Genomic DNA, 9,681 nt, shown 5'->3' on the forward strand with positions numbered 1-9,681 from the left:
GTAGGACCAGCGCCCACCTCCCTGAAGGGACCTAACCAGATACATTTCTAGTTTGTAGTTGTGACATTACCTAAAATTGCCTAGTTTTACCCCTGCCTCTCTGTTTGGCGTGTGAGCTCCTTCAAACTCTTTAACCCAACAAAGTGAAAGTATCTACGAGCTAAACTATTTGCAGTCTGTGGCATATTTTAGGCTGAAGATGAGCATCAGAAATAAATATTAAAAGAATTTCATAACCTATCATCTACTGAAATACAACAACTGGGAAGAATATTTCCATCAAATGAGAATAGAAACACAGAAAGAAAACATGTGGCATTTTACTTCACTTATTTGTGCTTGTGCCTAACCAAGTTGAAGGACTATAAGAAGATTAAAGAGCATTTTCACTGGCAAATTCTGTGAGGTTATTTTTCAGGTGTTTTTAAGTGTGTTTCAAGTACTTCACTATCAGTACACAATTATTCCTGTTATAGCTTCTGGAGAGGTCACTGATTCAGTCCCTACAGGATTTCAGTCCTGATATAAAGGCCATTGAAATAACTGGAACACTACATCAGGTTTCATTTTAGGTGACACCAAAATATAAATATACATACATTTGCCTTCAATAGTGCAAATTCACTGTGTATTATCCAAATGAATAAATTGGTGCACACTGTAACAGGTTCTGTGGTTTTGCAGCTACTGAAAATCTTTTTCTTCACAGCATAGCAAACTGGTACTTAAATCAATCTGAAAAATTGCGATGGTAACTATCACATCAACAGCAGTTTTTTTACCACGTTGGGTAATATTAATGATGTTTGATTAACAAGTGCTATTGAGGTGTGCAGTGAGTACACATTTTGCTCAGGTATGCATAGTGGATCACATAAAATCTGAGTACACGAAATCACAAATATTCTACCTCATAAATTATCAAATATTTGTGCCAAATCGAAGGGCAATGTTCAGTACTTTGTAGCAGTGAACTGTGCTAGAATCATTAAGATGAAGACATTGGTTTTACTTTAAAGGAAACTTAAAGCATAAAAATACCATGAAGCATGGATTTCTGCTGTTTACTATCCACTTACCATCCATCTCTTTGAATAATTCTGATTTTAAGATACAGGGGAATACATAAAATTCTTTAAAAGAGATAGACTTGAATAATTAGGTACGAGATACTGTAACGTAGGCTCCAGCAGAGACTCCGTTGCAGCCATTAAATCAGACAAAAGATTCTGGACATTATTTTCCTCCTCAACACTATCAGTGGATTTCTATGTCCAACCTTTATGACTCAGATTTACCTTTTCATGAGCCACTTTTGAGATTCTTGGGAGAGAAGCACTGAGTTCAAGGCATTAATGATCGAGTAAATAAAATGCCATAATAGGTGCTTTCTGAGAACAAATGAAAAAATGAAGTAATCTATTAAACACTTCTAAATGCAAACAGCGTTTCCCTCTTCATTACCAAGATTTTTCTCAGTTTGCCTGGATGTTATACAATCCTTTCTCACTACATTAAAGGTACTTGCAGGTATCCATTTCTTTCTGTCTTGGCCTGATGCCAGTTGCTCAAGGTTGTTGAAGAGCTGAAAGTAAAACAAAGCCTTCCTAGTATTGCATGAAAAAGAGCCCACAGATCATTTGTTAAGTGATTTGTTCTTTTCATCTATCAGCTTGTCTTGTGTATCTCTAGCTAAAAGCCTGTATGAGCCTTACATGATATACTTTACTCACTTATGCTGTCTGAAGTTGTTTGACATATTTCAAAGGGGTTTTTTGGGGGTGAGTTTTTTGTTGTTTGTGTTTTTTTTTTTTTTTTTTTTCTGTAAACCTGCTAAAGTTACATCAAAAAAGAACTAGGACAATGCAGCTTCTTTGGTGAAATGAAAATATGTGGGGAATCCAGAGGTGTGCTAATAATGCTTAACATTAGGAATGTTTTCCATGACAGAAAATAGAAACGAAAAAGCACTTGTATGCCAGCTAGGCAGAGATTTTAATTACGATAACAATCCTATTGCACTGTGCAGTTCTAGCATGCAGTTACAAGTACTCAAATATAGTAGAAGAATATTCTTCAGCTCTAGCAGGGGCTAAAGCATCTATTAAAAACTTTTAAATCACTTATCATTAATATAAATTGCCTTGCTCTTCATGTACTCTAGAACATGAACATATAAACACACATATGTCATTAAACTTGAATGGATGAAGTCAGGTAAATTTTCAGTACAGGGATTATGGAGGGGAAATGCTGAAGGGTTTGGCTGTATAATGCCACATGAAACACTTTACATAGCTGTCCAAAGAAAGATCCTTGTGTTACATTCTTTTTTTAAGGAACACAAGTGTGAATCTTTAGCTTTGAAGAACACTAGAAAAGGTCAAGTATGAGTGAGCAGGAACTGGTTGCAAATTTCCAAAGAAAAATAGTGCCTAAATACAAATATTTCTGGTTTATCTTGTGTGAAAGTTAGCTTTTATTTTTCTTTTTTTTTAAAATTTATTTCAGTCACAACAAAGTTCTCTCAAATCATGAAAGTTGCATAATTACTGTGAACTACAGATACAGGAAAATGTAGTTTAAACTTTAATGACATCTCAGTCATTCTCCAAAGCTCTTGCCTTGTTTGAAGTACTTGAGTAAAACTGCTGGTCATAGGCAATTTGGTCATACTAAATTATACTGAGAACCTATGTAGTCAAAAACCCCACTGCATGTCTATTTTTTTCTGAAACTTTTTTGACCCAGAATTGCAATTCAATAATACATTAAATATTGCCACATTTTTGTAAGTTATATCGTGCATGCTTTCCATGCACCATATTTTCTCTGGACTTCATTACCATTAAAGACTAGCTACCATAATGAAAGATTATGATATTTAACTGCTTTTTGACAGCATACTAGAGAGATAAAATATGAGGTTTTCAGATCCTATTAACTCATCCAACTGAAGCTACATTGTTGGTCTGACTTGGCAGTTAGGGATAGTGAGTTGTTCGGCATCCTTTTAAGAGAAGAGAGAGGAATTCAGAGAGGAAGTATTGAATAATGTATGACTTAAAACTTTCTTCATGTATTCCAAATAAAACTTCTTATTAATAAAGTATCAGTGCTGTTCACTTAATTAAGGGATCGTCATTACCATCATGTTGCTCTACCTTCCTATTATCTACTTCTTCTTCTTTGATGGCATGTTCATTTCTTTATCTGCCCTCCAGTTCCCTTGGTTTCTTCATTATCAACTTCATGTCTTTCAGACTGGTAGGGGCTATTAAACACACAAGCAAGTTTATTCAAGACACGGAATTTCATTCAATTGCCACTTAGTAACTACATCAGTAAATTGTGCCTTATTATGCTCCGCATTTTGGAAGGGACCCAGTCACTAACAGACTGTAGATGTATCTCTTCCCTTCATATTTTGTCCAACAGCCCAAATTACTATATTTATGATCTCTAGTAGACCCAGTATATTCTTTGTTTTATCCTGTTTATACCAATAAATGTTTTTTCTACCAAAATTAAGTTATCTCTGTTTCTTACTAAGCTAAACAAGGACTGGGTCTTGGCAGGGTGTTTTCCAACCCTTCAAACATTTAGCAAGCATTTTCCCACATTTTCATTTTTCAGTTCTCTGTAGGTGTTGATGTTAGAGCTGCATGTAGTGTTCTGGCGTTAGCTTTACAAAGATCACCTCTCTCCATATACTGATTACTACCTTCTTTACATACTTACGAAAGTCAGTGACGTTGTTAAGATGGAAGGGTGGTATTTGTTTTTAATTGCTGGAAGCAGCTATAAAGGTAGCAAATTCATAGCAAATATGCGAACAAGTTAATATGTCTACTATGAGAAACTAGCATTTACAGCCCAGGAATTATTTTGAACACTTCTCCCCAGTGATGCTTAATGAGGTTATTACACCTGACACTAATTCTACTTCTCACCATGTCATCTTGTACAAAAATTTGTGACTTTGGTTTTATGCCCATATCTCAGTACCGATACCTGTATTGTCACCTGACACTGATTTTTGTGATCTTTGTTCGTCAGCCTCTAATAGCAGCCCAGAATGAAAACCAATTTTGAATGAGGCAAACTCCTCACCTCTGTTCATGCACCAAAACACTGTAGAGGTGAAGAAAGAGTATAGACATTGTAAGATGGGAGAAAAAACACCTCACAAATCTTCAGACCTTTCTGAAAGCCTAAGCAGCTGTGAAGAATTGAATTTTGATCACTTCTTAAAGAACAATCATAGGTTGTCAGTATTAATTCCTCTAAAAGTCAGATCACCTGCACAGAATTATTAGGGAAGATTTCTGGGTTAATGCAGTGTGTTGGGTTTGTGTGTGAGGGAGTGTTTTTGGTAGTGGGGGAAGGGGCTACATGGATAGCCCCTGTGAGAAGCTTTGCAAAGCTTCCCTGGCTGCAAGGTGGACCCTCCTCCAGCCCAGGCTGAGCTAATTAGTGACAGGGAAACGCCTCTCGGAATCCATATTTATGAGGGGAAGGACTGTTTTGAAAAGAAGAATGTGGGGAGAACCTGGAGGAGAGGCCATTGAGCTGAACAAAAGACAACCATTGGCCTAACGAAAGAGAGAGCTTCGTAGGAAGGAGGAAGAGGAGGAGGAGGAGGGGGAGGACAGAGAACCTCAGACACTCAGTTCAACTGCATGGAATAGGAGAAGGTAAAGGAGGTCCCCCACAACCCATGGAGGTTCAGTGGTGGAGCAGATACCCACATGTTGGCTATGGAGGACTCCACGCTGGAGCAGAAAAGCTGAGCCTGAGGACAAGTGTGACTGAATTGGGACCTCAGAGACGCTCAACGTCAGAGTGCGGGTGGACCCCCAGAGCCAGGGGGTGACGAGGTGTGCTGGACCGGAGATCCGTCTGCAGCCCGTGGATGTCCCCATGCCACAGCCGGGAGCTGTGCCCAAAGAGGTCTGTGACTCCATGGGAAGCCTGCATTGGAACACTTTGCTCCTGGACTCTTGCAGCCCATGGGGGTGACTTTCATGCCAGGAAGAGCAGCCCAGGTGAACTGACTGCAACCCCCATTCCCTGTCCCCTGTGCCACTGTTGGGGGGAAGGTAGAGAAATCAGGAGCAAAGTGATTTGAGCCTGGGAAAATGGGAGGGGTGAGAAGTTGTTGTAAGATGTGGTTGTTATGTCGCACTGTCCTACTCAGATGATGAATTAGATTTTTCTTGCCCAAGTTGAGTCTGTTTTGCCCGTGACCATAACTGGTGAGGGAGCTGTCCCTGTCCTCATTCTGATCCATGACCCTTTTGTTGTGATTCCCCTCCCATCTCACCAGGTGGGGGGCGTGAGTGTAACACCACATGGTACCTTTGCGTGAAACCACCACATTCAGCTATAACATTAGAGAAGCTTGACAGAAAATGTAGACATTCTTTTTTAATGATAAAGTTTTACAAACTAAAACCCCCCATTGTATCTCATCAATGTGGTTATCTACGCTTTAGTAATTTTCAAGATGTCAGAAACTATGTTAAGCATAGTCACACAGAAGCTTACACAAAATATTTTGACTGGCAAATCAAAACTTTGAAATTATATTTTGTGGGAAATTTTTGCTTTCTTGCTCTTGACTGGAAATAATAAAAGCAGAAACTGAGAGATGCTCACACAAGAAAATATCTTCAGACCTAATGGGAAGAGAAGAATATATCCCAGTGCTTTTCCTCTTACTACCCTGAGAGAAGAGCATTCTGACATTTCTTGCTTCTTGTTTCTCCTTTGCGTCAAGCTGAGCAGGAACCTTGGATGGCATCCTGCTTGATACCAGCCAACCAGGAATTTCTAATTACTCTTTCCTGTCACCAGAGTTATTCACCAGATGTCTAGCCTTCAGCATCCCTTTCTGTTTTCCCCCACTAGCAGACACCCCCACTGGCTGCTGCCAGTTTGCAGGAGTGCTAACCCCAAGGATACAAAATGCACAGAATTAGCTGCTCCTAAATGTTGCTAATGCAAGACACTTTGCCTGTTACTTGTTTTTTTCTATAAGAGCACTTGAGCAGCAGCATCTGCAGGTTGTTCTTACAGGCTAGATTGTCATTACAGAGATCTTTAAAAGCAAGTCTGAATAATATACTATTTATAGCATATAATATATACTATATAATATATACAATAATATACTATATTATAGCAAATATACAGAAAACTTACTTAGGCCAAGATTAAGATATACTGGCTGTTATGCAGAATTGTGTTTATAGCTGCTAAGGAGAGATATGAAAATTACTGTAGAACTTGCACCATGCCAGACATAGTGTTATTTTTTCTTTGTTCTGTACTAAGTCTAAGTACTGTAGAAATAAAGTCCAGTAACTAATTGCCTAGCCATAGGACCAAAATAGTTGAAAGATAGAGGAGATGCACACAGTTTGTGGCAGCACACTGCTAAGTACAGGCAGGAGTTAAAAATTTAGAGGACTTTAAAAAGTGCTTTTCAGCTAGATCCCTGTTGCCTGAGCATACAACACAAAAATAAAAAAAGCTCCATGAGGTTTTACAGAATGTTAAGAAGATGAGGACAAAGGTCAAATGCAAAAGAGTTGCAGAGCCTGCACACATACATAGCCAGAAGAGGTGAAAAAGAGTGACTATTTTCAGTCTCTGCTGGAACATGAGTAGATTGTCATAGAATCATTTGGTTGGAAAAGACCTTTGAGATCATGGAGTCCAACCATACCTGTCCACTACTAAACCTTGTCCCTGAGCAACACATCTACCCACCTTTTAAATACATCCAGGGATGGTGACCCAACCACTTCCCTAGGTAGCCCATTCCAGTGCCTGATTACTCTTTCAGTGAAGAAATTTTTCCTTATATCCAGTCTGAACCTCCCTTGGCATAACTTGAGGTCATTTCTTCTTGTTTCATCACTACTTACTTGGGAGAGAAGACACACACCTGCCTCACTACACCCTCCTTTCAGGTAGTTGTGGACAGGGATAAGGTCTCCTCTTAGCCTCCTTTTCTCCAGGCTAAACAACCCCAGTTCCCTCAGCTGCTCCTCATAAGATTCTCAGGTTGTACACTAAATACACAAGAGAGATGTGACATCAGGAGGAAAAATGAAAGTAAGAAGAATGATAATCTTGATTACAGAGATTCAGAAACTGGTATTTATAAAAACTATCTCCTTCAGGACTGTGCTGGTTTTGGCTGGGGTAGAGTTAATTTTCTTCATAGTAGCTAGCATGGGGTTATGTTTCAGATTTGTGCTGAAAACAGTGCTGATAATAGAGAGATGTTTTCATTATCACTGAGCAGTGCTTACACAGAGTCAAGGTCTTTTCTGCTTCTCACACCACACCACCAGCAAGGAGGCTGGGGGCGCACAAGAAGTTGGGAGGGGATACACCCAGGACAGCTAACCCCAATGACCAAAGGGATATTCCATACCATATGATGTCATGTTCAGCATATACAGCTGGGGGAAGAAGAAGGGGAGACGTTTGAAGTGATGGTGTTTTTCTTCCCAAGTAACCATTAACGTGTGGTGGAGCCCGGCTTTCCTGGAGATGGCTGAACACCTGTCTGCCAATAGGAAGTAGTGAATTAATTCCTTGTTTTGCTTTGCTTGTGCACTCAACTTTTGCTTTACCTAGTAAACTGCTTCTATCTCAACCGTGAGTTTTCTCACTTGTACTGTTATGAGTCTCTTCCCCATCCCACCAGGGGAGAGTGTGTGAGTGGCTGTGAGTGGCGGTGTGGTGCTTAGTTGCTGGCTGAGGTTAAACCATGACAAAACATGAAAAAAAAAAAAAAGAAAAAAAGAAAAAAAAGGAGGCTGTTGCTTCAATCTGTAGACTGGAAAATTAGTGTAAGGGCAAAGACATGCTGCAGGATGTCCAGTAATTTTGCATATCAAAGCAGCTATAGATACCACCTTACATAACACCCAGTATATCTTAATCTTGGCCTACAAAGTCTTCTTGTAGATAACTGACATCTCTGAATTACAGAGATACACAAGAGCTGTTTGTGTGCACACAAACACACACACGTACAGTGAACACATACAGTTATGTGCATGATTCCCCCACCGTTCCCATGCCAGAAAGTTGAGGCCACAGAAAAAACAACACTCTCTTCAGCTGCTCCATGGTGGGCTCCGCCTGAGGACTTGGCAGGCAATGTTTTAACAGTTGCATCTCAGGTCCTCTGCTTCTACAGGGTGCCAGGTGACCATGTACCAGTTTTCCCAAACTTTGTTGCTGGGTGGGTTTATAGTCAGATGCTGTCTCAAATCAATACACAATGATATCACTCTTTTCAGCAGTTTCAGTTGTTGTTCTCCTGGCACTTGTTGAGACATCCATAGTCTGTACCCATAGTCTGGTTCATCTCATTCAGTTCTTGCTTGCTTGCCTGTCAGCCATGGCTAATTAATCTTAGCTACTTACTTATGATTCGGGCAAAGGTTGTGATACTCCTCAAGCAAATAAAAAAGATTTTGGAGACAAAAATAACAAATTTAATATTTGGTAAGGAAGGAAAGTTTAAACCTCTTATGAAAAGGATTTGCTTTCAGCCATCACAAGATATTTTGCTGTCTGTACTGTCCAGAAATTCTAGAAATCTATTACAACACAGAATACCCAAATAATTTGGAATTGGGACTGCCTAGTGCTTGGAAACTGTCTTTTGTAATCCTGATGGGTTTTACCTGTAGGGAATTCCCTTAGGTCTTTAGGAGCAAAGTACTAGCTGAAGCAAATGCTCTCACTTATGAGGCTTTGAAAGGACCCAGGAATAAAGACAGCAAAGATTTAAAATTATTTTATGTTTTCTGAAGGTGAGCATCTGCAATTCTATTATTATATAGAGAAGAAGGGAGACAAAATTACGTATAAGCATATGTGTGCCTGATTGAAATTATAAAGCTTTGTGCTGGAGGGATCTGTAGCTAGGAGACAGCTAAAAATAACTTTATTGAGGACAGATGGGTGATGTGAGTATGTGGGTGCTATTCAACTGTTTTACTGGACTTTTCAACCCTTAAGTGTGTTTTATTAAACCATTCTGGAAAAAAAGGTGTTCATTATGAAAATACGATAGGTGAAAGCAGGTAGGCTGCGCTTTAGCAATTTCCACAGCTTGGGCTTTTGGGCTGTTTGGTTTTTTAAAAATTTTAATGTTCAGGTTTGGGTGATATTGAAAAAGCAGGTTTTCACAATTAGCTCTGCACAATGGCTGTTATCTGTAGGAATTTCTACATTTGTTAAAAGTATCCTTCAAAACTTTAAATTTCAGAAAGAAAACACATCTAAAGTCAAGAATATTAAAATTAAATGCCAGGCTGCCCTCTACTGGCTCAAAGTATTAACACCAAGCAGTAACAACAGTCATAGCAGGAACCATGGTCCAAAATTGAAGAGAATATTGCCAGCTGCATTTAATTTGAAACACACTGGACTTGTTAAAAACAGATTTGAGTCCCTCCCACGTCTTGAAAAGGTGGTTTGAAGAAATTGACTGGCTCCTCCAGAGGCTGCTGACTGCATGATAGAGCAAACCACACTCATATTGCAGCAATGAGGCTACCATAATCAACTGAAAAAATGCTTTCCAGGGCATGAAAACAGAAACAAAGCATGCCCTGTTACATTTTCTACAGCTCACCATAGCCT

The sequence above is a fragment of the Antrostomus carolinensis genome, unplaced genomic scaffold (assembly GCF_000700745.2).
Source record: "Antrostomus carolinensis isolate BGI_N321 unplaced genomic scaffold, ASM70074v2 scaffold1218, whole genome shotgun sequence".
Taxonomy (NCBI): Eukaryota; Metazoa; Chordata; class Aves; order Caprimulgiformes; family Caprimulgidae; genus Antrostomus; species Antrostomus carolinensis.